Here is a 14632-nt window from a genome sequence, read left to right as displayed (position 1 = left end):
ATTTGTACTCTATAGGAGAATACAACAAAGATCAGATTTCCGTTCCTAGATGTATTTTTTTTATAGGAGGCACCATTAATCACAACATCGTAACCAAACTATGCAGAAAATCAGTTATATAGGAATTGAAAAGAGATGGTGCTCAAGAGGTGATCCAGTTTGTACATATACAGAGAGAAAACTTGGCACTCCGAAGTCAGAGTGCAAGAGTAAAGCACTGTAGGCGCCCTGCACATGTGACTGCCGTCGCTTTATTCTTGCACTCTGACTTCTGGGACCCCTTCTCCCATGGCAAGGCATTACTTTCTGATGAAGGGCCGGAATTTAGAACCAAAATAAATATTTCAGAATTGGATTAAACTTTCACTTATTCACCGCATACTTCAGAGTGGCGAGTTTTCTCTCATATACAGAAAACCAGTGTCAAGTAACACTACTTTACATGCTAACTGCTGTCATCCCAGATAAGTGGCTAAAGTAGGGAGTTCATTCGAGCAAGAAGTACATAGTCATCAAGAAACCCTCTACCTGGAAAAAAGTTGCACCCTAATGAATAGACTTAAAAATAGATGCTAGTCCATGGGTGTTATAATAGGGCCAAAAAGATTGCAGATTCTAAAGATCACAAAGAATATATTTTTTCAAAAAGGAAAACATGGCCATCACATTTTCCACACCATATAGTAGACTGCGGAGCGATAACAGACATCATATGAAAATATATATATCTATTTTGTTTTAAGAAGACTCATTATGTACAGTTTTAGAGCCAAGGGTCAGCTTTGTGGCCCATAGTCACTGGGTAATATTTTATATTCCAGTTCGTACACCGAGATGCAACAGAGCAACTGACTCAGTGTTATAAGTGCTCTACTAATCGGAGTGCACTTTGCACTATAAAATGTTACTGATAGCGTCCGTGTTATGTATCAGTATTAATGATGGGCGAGCGTGCTTGCCACAGCTCGATACTCGATCAAGCATTGGGTTTCTCCAAAGTGAGTCGAGTAAGTAATTTAAAACAATGGGGAAACTCAGGTGCTCGAGGCTCGATCGAGTAACGAGCTGTGGCAAGCATGTTCGCTCATCACTAATAATTATGTCATAAAAATAGTGATTATATAATATTTTTTTCTATCGTGCCAACATATTACCCAACACTTTACAATTCAGAGGGTACTTGTACAACAAGATAAGACATTACAGAGTAACAATGTATACCAAGAGTAACAACCTAATAACAAGACATCTCCTAGCTATAGGAGCCCTGATATGTGATAAATGTCTTGTTGCTGGGTTCCCACTGCTTGAGGTCCATGAATTCATGAGATATGAAGTCAATGTGGTTGCCATGAGATATGGAGTCAATGTGGTTTGCCATGAGATATGGAGTCAATGTGGTTTGCCATGAGATATGGAGTCAATGTGGTTTGTTATGAGATATGGAGTCAACATGGTTGCCGTGAGATATGAAGTCAATGTGGTTTGCCACGAGATATGGAGTCAAAATGGTTTTCATTGAGATATGTAGTCAGTGTGGTTTGCCATGAGATATGGAGTCAATGTGGTTTGCCATGAGATATGGTGTCAATGTCGTTGCCATGAGATATGGAGCCAATGTGGTTTGCCATGAGATATGGAGTCAATGTGGTTTGCCATGAGATATGGAGTCAATGTGCTTGCCATGAGATATGGAGTCAATGTGATTTGTCATGAGATATGGAGTTAATGTGCTTTGCCACGAGATATGGAGTCAAAATGGTTTTCCATGAGATATGTAGTCAGTGTGGTTTGCCATGAGATATTGAGTCAATGTGGTTTGCCATGAGATACGGTGTCAATGTCGTTGCCATGAGATATGGAGTCAATATGGTTTGCCATGAGATATGGAGTCAACGTAGTTTGCCATGAGATATGGAGTTAATGTGGTTTGCCATGAGATATGGAGTCAGTGTGATTTGCCATGAGATATGGAGTCAATGTGGTTTGCCATAAGATATGAAGTCAATGTGGTTGCCTATAGCTGCAGCCAATCCATTCAGGCTTGATGGATATCTCTGTCTATCCCATAGACATTAGTGGAGCACAAATGAACATACAAATCTATTCTGATCCATTCACTCCCACCTTCAGTAAGGAGTAATGCTGACTCCTGTTTTTGTGGACCAGCTGTTTAGTACCCCTGCGATCAGACCCATCCTGCAGATTCCCTTCATGGGAAAATCCCTTTAATTTCAGGGTGCTATATATGTGAAATAAAAAAGGGAATTAACTACATAACAAATGCAATTTTGTCTTGTAATCTCACTCCTGCGTATTGGCAGTACTGCCCTTTCTCTTCAGTGTCCCACCCTTCTCTGGGCATTGCCTTTAACCAGCTTCTGTGCTGGTGCCAGTGAGTCAATGGCACATCTGCTCCCAATGTTCTCCAGCGCAGAAAAGGTGCGCTCAGGTGAAACAACATCTTTACGTAAACCACAACTAATAAAAATTCGAGGTAGAATGACCAGAACACCACATAAACTATACCTCTAAATTAATATCTTTAGTAATAGTATTGATTTAAAATATAGACACCATATGTCTTTCAGACAACAATAAACAAATACAAAGTGAGTGAAGGCTCAGTTGAAAAATAGAAAGGCGGGCTGGGAGAGCTGCAGGAGCCCGCTTCGGCAGGCCCTGTCGCTCCGTTCTAACAAATATCAAGTTTACAGACCGGATTATTTATCCAGCGAAGAACCTACATTTAACGCTATTGTGTATTACATGTAGTTTGTCTTAATACACCTTGCACCTGTTTGTTGGTGGTGGACACAAGCCAGTAGAAAATAGGGATAGTGAGGGCCAGCCATCTGGAGCGGGGGGGGTCCTAAACATTATGACACCCTCCGCTGGTAGGAAGGGTTATTTAAGGATCTAGATTAGGTTCTATAAAACCCGATACCTATCACTGATCTATTACTCATTCTCTCACGCCTTTCTATTTTTCAACTGAGCCTTCACTCACTTTGTATTTGTTTATTGTTGTCTGAAAGACATATGGTGTCTATATTTTAAATCAATACTATTAATAAAGATATTAATTTAGAGGTATAGTTTATGTGGTTTTCGAAACAACATCTTTACTCTGCAGGGTGGGATGAAGGAAGTTGGAAGTGCATTTTTACTGCACGCCGGTGAACATTGGGAGCGGAGAACACGGGGAGCGGAGAACACCCCACTGAAGTAAAAAATTGTGTGTGATTTTATATGAATGAGAGAGGCAACAACATGAAGGATTTAGCTTTTCTAAAGAAGTAAAAAAAAGGTCTATTGCATAATTCTGGAAGATGAATGGGAACCAATAAGGTAAAGGCCCCGTCACGCTAAGCAACATCGCTAGCAACATCGCTGCTAACGAACAACTTTTGTGACGTTGCTAGCGATGTTGCTGTGTGTGACATCCAGCAACAACCTGGCCCCTGCTGTGAGGTCGTTGGTTGTTGCTGAATGTCCTGGGCCATTTTTTAGTTGTTGCTGTCCCGCTGTGAAGCACACATCGCTGTGTGTGACAGAGAGAGAGCAACAACTAAATGTGCAGGCAGCAGGAGCCGGCTTCTGCGGACACTGGTATCCACGGTAAACATCGGGTAACCAAGAAGCCCTGTCCTTGGTTACCCGATATTTACCTTCGTTACCAGCCTCCTCCGCTCTCACTGTCAGTGCCGGCTCCTGCTCCTTGCACGTGTAGCAGAGTACACATCGGGTAATTAACCCCATGTTTACTGTAGCTAGGAGAGCAGGGAGCCAGCGCTAAGCATTGTGCGCTGCTCCCTGCTCTGTGCACATATAGCTGCAGCACACATCGGGTAATTAACCCGATGTGTGCTGTAACTAGGAGAGCAGGGAGCCAGCGCTAAGCGGTGTGCGCTGCTCCCTGCACGTGCAGCTGCGTGCGCTGGTAACCAAGGTAAATATCGGGTTGGTTACCCGATATTTACCTTAGTTACCAAGCGCAGCATCTTCCACGCGGCGCTGCTGGCTGGGGGCTGGGACACTGGTTGCTGGTGAGCTCACCAGCAATTCGTGTAGCCACGCTCCAGCGATCCCTATCAGGTTGGATCGTTGTTGGGATCACTGGTAAGTTGTTTAGTGTGACTGGGCCTTAAATCTGGGTTTACACACTGAAACTTTCTAGCGATCCCACCAGCGATCCCAACCTGGCCGGGATCGCTACAAAGTCTCTGGTGAGCTGTCAAACAGGCAAACCTGGCCAACGACGCAACAGCGATCCGGACCTGCAGAGCGACCTAGCTGGTTGTTGGGGATGTGTCAAAGCAGCTATTTGAAAGGGAAGTCGCTGTAAAGTCCCCTTTACACACTGAAACTTTCTAGCGATGCATGCTGCACAGCGGGAAACAAAGGACCTAAGAATGGTCCTGAACTATTTGTAGCGATCACAACTTCACAGCAGGGGCCAGGTCGCTGATGTGTTTCACACACTGCAATGTCGCTGGGGAGGTCGCTGTAACGTCACAAAACCAGTGACGTTACAGCGATGTCGTTTGCGATGTTGCAGTGTGTAAAGCCACCTTAAGGGTTTTTGATGTCTACAATAAATTATAGTGTCTCCACCAGATCAGTATAATTAAAGGGGTTATCCGGCTTAATTTGCTTTTTTTTTATTATTTCCCTATTGGGCTACATTGGGGCAGGTAAGTAGATAGAGACCACTTACCTGCCCTGCTGTCAGCCCCTCTCCCCCGGCTCAGAGCGGTCATGTGACCGCTCCTGCTGCGATTTTGCTGCTTCCGGTCATTTCACGTCTACATGGGCAGGGCCATGTTGACATGCAAATGTGGAAACAGCATGTCGCCTCCCTGCTGGGCTGTACAGTGCGATGAGCCCCGCCCCCTTCCCTGCACCCTCCCACACGTTCCCCCGCACCTCCCCCTGCACTGCTGTGGGGGTCCGTGACCTGGGGGAGGGGCCTGGCGGCAGCTGCCATGGTGTCAGCTCCAGCACCGGCCCCCCTGCTCAGGATCACACATTCAAATATACCGGCATCACAGATCACCGATGCCGGTACATTTGAAAGTGCTGATGAGAAGCAGCGCAGCGCTGCTTCTCATCTTGCACGCTGTCTGAGCTCTCTTCAGCACAGCGGTGACGTCACCAATGTGCTGATTTGTCTAGAGCACAGACAGCGCGCGAACGTGCAGGAGCGGCGGGGACCGATGACGGGTGAGTATGTACTCCCTATGGGGTGGTGTGTGTGTGTGTGTGTGTGTGTGTGTGTGTGTGTGGTTGTGTTGTGTTGTGTTGCGTTGCAAAGCCCGATGTGGGGCTGTTATTTGCAATGGTGTAGTGCCCTGCCCTGTAGTGCCCTGCTCTGCAGTGCGCTGCCGTGTAGTGTCCTGTCCTGTAATGTAATGTGCTGCCCTGTAGTGATATGTCCTGTAATGTGCTGCCTTGTAGTGCCCTGTAATGTGCTGCCCTGTAGTGTCCTGTAATGTGCTGCCCTGTAGTGTCCTGTCCTGTAATGTGCTGCCCTGTAGTGTCCTGTAATGTGCTGCCCTGTAGTGATCTGTCCTGTAGTGTCCTGTAATGTGCTGCCTTGTAGTGTCCTGTAATGTGCTGCCCTGTAGTGTCCTGTCCTGTAATGTGCTGCCCTGTAGTGTCCTGTAATGTGCTGCCCTGTAGTGTCCTGTAATGTGCTGCCCTGTAGTGATCTGTAATGTGCTGCCCTGTAGTGATCTGTAATGTGCTGCCCTGTAGTGATCTGTAATGTGCTGCCTTGTAGTGTCCTGTAATGTGCTGCCCTGTAGTGTCCTGTCCTGTAATGTGCTGCCCTGTAGTGTCCTGTAATGTGCTGCCCTGTAGTGTCCTGTAATGTGCTGCCCTGTAGTGTCCTGTCCTGTAATGTGCTGCCCTGTAGTGATCTGTAATGTGCTGCCCTGTAGTGTCCTGTAATGTGCTTCCCTGTAGTGTCCTGTCCTGTAATGTGCTGCCCTGTAGTGATCTGTAATGTGCTGCCCTGTAGTGTCCTGTAATGTGCTTCCCTGTAGTGTCCTGTCCTGTAATGTGCTGCCCTGTAGTGTCCTGTAATGTGCTGCCCTGTAGTGTCCTGTCCTGTAATGTGCTGCCCTGTAGTGATCTGTAATGTGCTGCCCTGTAGTGATCTGTAATGTGCTGCCCTGTAGTGATCTGTAATGTGCTGCCTTGTAGTGTCCTGTAATGTGCTGCCCTGTAGTGTCCTGTCCTGTAATGTGCTGCCCTGTAGTGTCCTGTAATGTGCTGCCCTGTAGTGTCCTGTAATGTGCTGCCCTGTAGTGTCCTGTAATGTGCTGCCCTGTAGTGTCCTGTAATGTGCTGCCCTGTAGTGTCCTGTAATGTGCTGCCCTGTAGTGATCTGTAATGTGCTGCCCTGTAGTGTCCTGTAATGTGCTGCCCTGTAGTGTCCTGTCCTGTAATGTGCTGCCCTGTAGTGTCCTGTAATGTGCTGCCCTGTAGTGTCCTGTAATGTGCTGCCCTGTAGTGTCCTGTAATGTGCTGCCCTGTAGTGTCCTGTAATGTGCTGCCCTGTAGTGATCTGTAATGTGCTGCCCTGTAGTGATCTGTAATGTGCTGCCCTGTAGTGATCTGTAATGTGCTGCCCTGTAGTGATCTGTAATGTGCTGCCCTGTAGTGTCCTGTAATGTGCTGCCCTGTAGTGATCTGTAATGTGCTGCCCTGTAGTGATCTGTAATGTGCTGCCTTGTAGTGTCCTGTAATGTGCTGCCCTGTAGTGTCCTGTCCTGTAATGTGCTGCCCTGTAGTGTCCTGTAATGTGCTGCCCTGTAGTGTCCTGTAATGTGCTGCCCTGTAGTGTCCTGTAATGTGCTGCCCTGTAGTGTCCTGTAATGTGCTGCCCTGTAGTGTCCTGTAATGTGCTGCCCTGTAGTGTCCTGTAATGTGCTGCCCTGTAGTGATCTGTAATGTGCTGCCCTGTAGTGATCTGTAATGTGCTGCCCTGTAGTGATCTGTAATGTGCTGCCCTGTAGTGTCCTGTAATGTGCTGCCCTGTAGTGATCTGTAATGTGCTGCCCTGTAGTGATCTGTAATGTGCTGCCTTGTAGTGTCCTGTAATGTGCTGCCCTGTAGTGTCCTGTCCTGTAATGTGCTGCCCTGTAGTGTCCTGTAATGTGCTGCCCTGTAGTGTCCTGTAATGTGCTGCCCTGTAGTGTCCTGTAATGTGCTGCCCTGTAGTGTCCTGTAATGTGCTGCCCTGTAGTGATCTGTAATGTGCTGCCCTGTAGTGTCCTGTAATGTGCTGCCCTGTAGTGATCTGTAATGTGCTGCCCTGTAGTGATCTGTAATGTGCTGCCCTGTAGTGATCTGTAATGTGCTGCCCTGTAGTGATCTGTAATGTGCTGCCCTGTAGTGATCTGTAATGTGCTGCCCTGTAGTGATCTGTAATGTGCTGCCCTGTAGTGATCTGTAATGTGCTGCCCTGTAGTGATCTGTAATGTGCTGCCCTGTAGTGTCCTGTAATGTGCTGCCCTGTAGTGTCCTGTAATGTGCTTCCCTGTAGTGTCCTGTCCTGTAATGTGCTGCCCTGTAGTGATCTGCCGTGTTGTGATGAGAGGTCAGTGCTGGGGCAGAATATACTGACAGGGAATGTGTGTGCAGGGGGCGGACAGAGGGTGCGGCTGGACACTGGGGTGGGGCTGGACACTGAGGCCGGGCGGTGCCAGCTGTGACTGGGAGGTTTTGCACAGGAAGTGGTCATGTTTGCTGGAGCTGAATGTAAACAAGAAGCTGCACAGAATAAAGGTATAATTCAAGAGGAACAAAGTTAGAAAACAAAAAATAACAATGTAGGTGTGATTAATATGACAATACAGCACAGATTAGTTTAAACTCAAACATTTTTGTTATGTCGGACAACCCCTTTAAGTTTTATCGCTTATGTGTGAAACTTGTCAGCAGATGCCTTTTGTAATGTAATTCCATGGCAGACATGCTGGAGTCATTGGACCCCCTCCTCTAACTACTATGTGAACAAATAAACAACTGATAAGGGGCATCTGCTACCTTCATGCATGAATGCCAGGGTATAACACAATGCAAGGACAGCCTCACAAAACATCCCAAAGAAATAACATTTTCTGAACTTGAAGGGAGTATATGAACATTATGAGCATCCTCTTTCTGATAATCCTTACACAATACTCATAAAACATTAGGGATATTTGACTTTCGGGTGAAACTTATGGAAAACGTAAAAAGTTCACGCTACAGTGTATTTTATCATGAAAGTAGACCATTTAAGTAGAGGCATGCAATGGTGATTGCCTCATCTCAAACAATTGGAACGAAAAAACTACAAATGAGGATGAATCTACACAGGTATACTATAAGAAATGACCTGGATACGCCTGTGGGAAAACATTTCTGAGGACCAGGACACACTATGGCAGATGTAAGGCTGGGTTCACTCATAGTGACAGCGACAACGACGTCGCTGTTACGTCACCATTTTCTGTGACGTAACAGCGACCTTGTAAGTCGCTGTTATGATCGCTGCTTAGCTGTCAAACACAGCGACGCAGCAGCGATCATAACGTCGCTACATGTGCAGAGAGCAGGGAGCCGCGCACCCTGCTTAGCGCTGGCTCCCTGCACTCCTAGCTACAGTACACATCAGGTTAATTAACCCGATGTGTACTGCAGCTACATGTGCAGAGAGCAGGGAGCCGGCACTGGCAGCGTGGGAGCGGCGGAGGCTGGTAACGAAGGTAAATATCGGGTAACCACCTTGGTTACCCAATGTTTACCCTGGTTACAGCTTACCGCAGCTGCCAGATGCCGGCTCCTGCTTCCTGCTCGCTTCATTTCGTCGTTCTCTCCCTGTCACACACAGCGATCTGTGCGTCACAGCGGGAGAGCAACAATAAAAGAACGAACCAGGGCTGTGTGTAACGAGCAGCGATCTCACAGCAGGGGCCAGATCGCTGCTCAGTGTTACACACAGCGAGATCGCTAATGAGGTCACTGCTGCGTCACAAAAACGTGACTCAGCAGCGATCTCAGCAGCGATCTCGCTGTGTGTGAAGCACCTCTAAAAGTCTTAATACTGGAAGGTCATTTCAAGGGTGATAGAGAGAGAAAAATCTGGGAATTCAAGATGATAAGGATGCTTGATACAAGGACTCAATCTAACACCTGGGTTTTTGAGTCACTACATGGACACACTCACACCATCAGACTGACTCCAGATCAAAAGCCATCACAAGCCTTAATTTGATTTCCCCAGCTTATCTTTAGGAGGCATCACCCCATTTTTCTCATGCACAATTGAACTGTGTCATATCTCTTAAATGTGCATTTGTCTCAGTAATTCATTTGTAAACCTTCCTGACAAAGGACCAATAAAGGTATCACTCCAAGAATACTTTTGTAATTTTTGGATATAAAAGTATTTAAAACAATTGAAACAAAAGCCAACAACACTCTTCTGGAAGGGTGGCCCTCGGGTCATTGAGGTTCTGCGGTACAGAATTACGAGACTCAACAAGGCAACTCAGCTGATCCCACGGGTTTTCTATGGGATTCAGGTTTGGACAAAGCGCAGGACACTCCATTTGAGGTACCCCAGTCTACAGCAGTTGTTCCTTAATGATGCGACCTCGATGAGCTGGAGCATTGTCATCCATGAAGATAAATTTAGGTCTGTGTTGTTCATGCAGGGGCACAATGACTGAATTAATGATGTTATTCAAGTAGAGGGGGCTTGTCACTGTACTATTCACCATGTATAGAGCAATGCTGTATTCAGTAGACACACCTGCCCACACTGTAACACCACCATCAACAAAGGCTCATCTGGTGACAATAGTGCCTGATGCATAGTGCTCTTCTTGATCTTTACAACATTGTTAACAGACATCATTTCTGCTCAGCGTGAATCATATTTCATCAGTGAACAGCAATGACACCCACTGGTCTCTCATCCAGGAAGAGGATGACGTCTATTCCTGGTGGTGTGATCAGGTACCCTTGCAGGTCGTCTATCGCAGACCACGCTGATGTAAATGCTTTCGAATAGTCTCTTGTGACAATTGGGTGCCTCGCATCTTCTTTAAATGTGCCTGGGGTTGTGTAGCGTTCATCATCTAGTTTCGAAGGGCATTTTTCATATTGAAGTGGTCATCAGTATGGGATGTGGCAAAGGATGTCCTCTTCTATGCCTTTCTCTAACTCTTCCAGTCTCTCAGTACCTCTGTTGCAACCTGCTGATGATACTCTAAGTTCAGTGGCCACTTCTGTCTAAGAGCATCCTGCTTGAAACCTCACAATGGCCAAGTAAAGTTGGTCAATTATTAGGTGCCATCGATCTCATGATGTCAAAATGTGAATGGAATGATGAGGACTGTTTAAATACCATTTATCACTTCTAATTGAACCCCGAAATTTATGGATTAAACACCTGTTGTGAATTTTGCCATTAGGCTCCTTGTTAGATGATTGATTGCTCTCATTTTTCAACTGGCTAACATGGTACCAAAACTTTGCTCCTTGTTAGAGAACAGCAAGTTGAGGTGCAAAAAGTACTGAAACATTGAACAGTTGGACATGTGCATTCAAAAGTTTAGAGAAGGTCACATTAAGTTCACCAGAAAAGTTAGAGTTCATTTTAGGATCATCTGAAAAATATCCCTAACTTTATGTGAGTAGTATATATTAATTTACATAAATATACATATCAACAATAAAAGGGGACCTGCAATGTGGTTTTATAATGGAAATAGATTGTCTCATCATTTTTAAATGTATTCCTGCCAAAATCTGCTGTTAATGCATTTCTAAATGGGCCTCTGTCACCCTACGTGTGGGTGCACATGAACATTTTCGCTCCATGTGAGAAAAACACTTTGATTATGCTAATCAGTCTCTAAGTTTGATCATTGTGTGATCCTTTTTCTTTGGTGCAGAGAGAGAAAAAAAGTTTCTCCACCTCCTCCATTCTGTCAGTCTGTGATGTCATCCAAGTGTGGCTCGATTTTTTTCAAAGACCCATAGCCTTAAATCGACGAGTGCCATCCGATTCTCAGAGCCAAATGATGCATGTTGCGATTCTTTCCTCAGACCACTCGATCCGAAGAAGAAAATTGGACATGTACACAACACCATAGAATAAAGGTACCGTCACACTTAGCGACGCTCCAGCGATCCGACCAGCGATCTGACCTGGCCGGGATCGCTGGAGCGTCGCTACATGGTCGCTGGTGAGCTGTCAAACAGGCAGATCTCCACAGCGATCAGAGATCAGCCACCAGCCACCTGTGTAACGACCCTGTGCTTGGTAACCATAGTACGCATCGGGTTACTAAGCAAAGAGCTTTGCTTATAGTTACCCGATGTGTACCTTGGCTACGTGTGAAGGGAGCAGGGAGCCGGCTTCTAGAAGCTGCGGACGCTGGTAACCAAGGTAAATATCGGGTAACCAAGCAAAGCCTTTGCTTGGTTACCCGATGTGTACCTTCGTTACCAGCGTCCGCAGAAGTCGGCTCCCTGCTCTCTACACATTCAGATCGTTGCTCTCTCGCTGTCAAACACAGCGATGTGTGCTTCACAGCGGGAGAGCAACTACCAAAAAATGGTCCAGGACATTCAGCAACGACCGGCGACCTCACAGCAGGGGCCAAGTCATTGCTGGATATCACACACAGCGACATCGCTAGCGAGATCGCTGTTGCGTCACAAAAACCGTGACTCAGCAGCGATGTCGCTAGCGATGTCGAAAGTGAGACGTGGCCTTAACATAGGCATGAGTGCAATCGATCAAATCCTTGGATAGCACTTTGCCGATTTGCCCCCTTAAGTGCCATCCAATGTCATCATAATATAAGGTCAAGGTGAACATTCAGTTTTACACTAACTCACTAACTAATCAGTTGTCAAAGACCTGAAGAAGCGCTCCATGTTTTAGAACAAAGAAAACATATAGGGAAATAATATACATATATATATATATATATATATATATATATATATATATATATATATATATATATATATACAGTTAGGTCCAGAAATATTTGGACAGTGACACAAGTTTTGTTATTTTAGCTGTTTACAAAAACATGTTCATAAATACAATTATATATATAATATGGGCTGAAAGTGCACACTCCCAGCTGCAATATGAGAGTTTTCACATCCAAATCGGAGAAAGGGTTTAGGAATCATAGCTCTGTAATGCATAGCCTCCTCTTTTTAAAGGGACCAAAAGTAATTGGACAAGGGACTCTAAGGGCTGCAATTAACTCTGAAGGCGTCTCCCTCGTTAACCTGTAATCAATGAAGTAGTTAAAAGGTCTGGGGTTGATTACAGGTGTGTGGTTTTGCATTTGGAAGCTGTTGCTGTGACCAGACAACATGCGGTCTAAGGAACTCTCAATTGAGGTGAAGCAGAACATCCTGAGGCTGAAAAAAAAGAAAAAATCCATCAGAGAGATAGCAGACATGCTTGGAGTAGCAAAATTAACAGTCGGGTACATTCTGAGAAAAAAGGAATTGACTGGTGAGCTTGGGAACTCAAAAAGGCCTGGGCGTCCACGGATGACAACAGTGGTGGATGATCGCTGCATACTTTCTTTTGGTGAAGAAGAACCCGTTCACAACATCAACTGAAGTCCAGAATACTCTCAGTGAAGTAGGTGTATCTGTCTCTAAGTCAACAGTAAAGAGAAGACTCCATGAAAGTAAATACAAAGGGTTCACATCTAGATGCAAACCATTCGTCAATTACAAAAATAGACAGGCCAGAGTTAAATATGCTGAAAAACACCTCATGAAGCCAGCTCAGTTCAGGAAAAGTATTCTATGGACAGATGAGACAAAGATCAACCTGTACCAGAATGATGGGAAGAAAAAAGTTTGGAGAAGAAAGGGAACGGCACATGATCCAAGGCACACCACATCCTCTGTAAAACATGGTGGAGGCAACGTGATGGCATGGGCATGCATGGCTTTCAATGGCACTGGGTCACTTGTGTTTATTGATGACATAACAGCAGACAAGAGTAGCCGGATGAATTCTGAAGTGTACCGGGATATACTTTCAGCCCAGATTCAGCCAAATGCCGCAAAGTTGATCGGACGGCGCTTCATAGTACAGATGGACAATGACCCCAAGCATACAGCCAAAGCTACCCAGGAGTTCATGAGTGCAAAAAAGTGAAACATTCTGCAATGGCCAAGTCAATCACCAGATCTTAACCCAATTGAGCATGCATTTCACTTGCTCAAATCCAGACTTAAGACGGAAAGACCCACAAACAAGCAAGACCTGAAGGCTGCGGCTGTAAAGGCCTGGCAAAGCATTAAGAAGGAGGAAACCCAGCGTTTGGTGATGTCCATGGGTTCCAGACTTAAGGCAGTGATTGCCTCCAAAGGATTCGCAACAAAATATTGAAAATAAAAATATTTTGTTTGGGTTTGATTTATTTGTCCAATTACTTTTGACCTCCTAAAATGTGGAGTGTTTGTAAAGAAATGTGTACAATTCCTACAATTTCTATCAGATATTTTTGTTCAAACCTTCAAATTAAACGTTACAATCTGCACTTGAATTCTGTTGTAGAGGTTTCATTTCAAATCCAATGTGGTGGCATGCAGAGCCCAACTCGCGAAACTTGTGTCACTGTCCAAATATTTCTGGACCTAACTGTATATATATATATATACACAATGTGTCCACCCATATCCTGTCTACCGCCATTAACTTGAGAATGTCGGCAGCTATAGGCATAGAAGTAGTGTCTAGGTATAGTAAAGTAGCCATGCGCTACGCAATAAAACTGCCTATTGCGCCACCTGGTGGAAAGCAACAGAGTTAGCATTTTTATTTCGAACCGGAACGAGATCGAGAAAAAAAATGAATTACAAAGTTGTAGGGCATCATCAATTCAATACTAATCGACACCTTGCATACAGAAATGCTATGATTAGAACGTGTAAAACTCACAAGGCTGCGGACATGAAGCGATACCGCATGGAGTCCTTCCTATAAGTCATTGGGTATGGTGGCTGCATGGAGTGGCCTCCACACTCACCTGACCTGACCCCATTGGACTTCTTTCTGAGGTCACATCAAACAGCAGGTGTATGCGACCCCCTCCACCAACATTGCAGGACCGACGACGACGTATCACAGATGCTTGTGCAAACGTGTCACCTACCATATTGCACAACGTGCAGCAAGATACAGTATGCTGTCCAGAATCCAGATGTGCATTGCAGCTGATGGTGGCCACTTTGAGCATCAAAGTTAAATGAGAGCCATATGCATGACCAGCTTTCAATGTTTTGAGGAGGTCATGGGTTTCATACCATAGCATTTCTGTATGCAAGGTGTCGATTCATATTGAATTGATGCTGCCCTGCAACTTTGTAATTAACTTTTTTTCTCGATCTCGTTCCGTTTTCGAGATAAAAATGCTAACTCTGTTGTTTTCTACCACGTGGCACCATAGGTGGTTTCATTGCATAGGACACGGCTACTTTACTATACCTAGACACCACTTCTATGCCTATAGCTGCTGACGTTCTCAAGTTAATGGCGGTGGCCAGGATATGGGCGGACACACTGTAATATATATAT

Source organism: Anomaloglossus baeobatrachus, chromosome 1, assembly GCF_048569485.1.
Source record: "Anomaloglossus baeobatrachus isolate aAnoBae1 chromosome 1, aAnoBae1.hap1, whole genome shotgun sequence".
Taxonomy (NCBI): Eukaryota; Metazoa; Chordata; class Amphibia; order Anura; family Aromobatidae; genus Anomaloglossus; species Anomaloglossus baeobatrachus.
Note: the sequence above shows the minus strand (reverse complement) of the source record.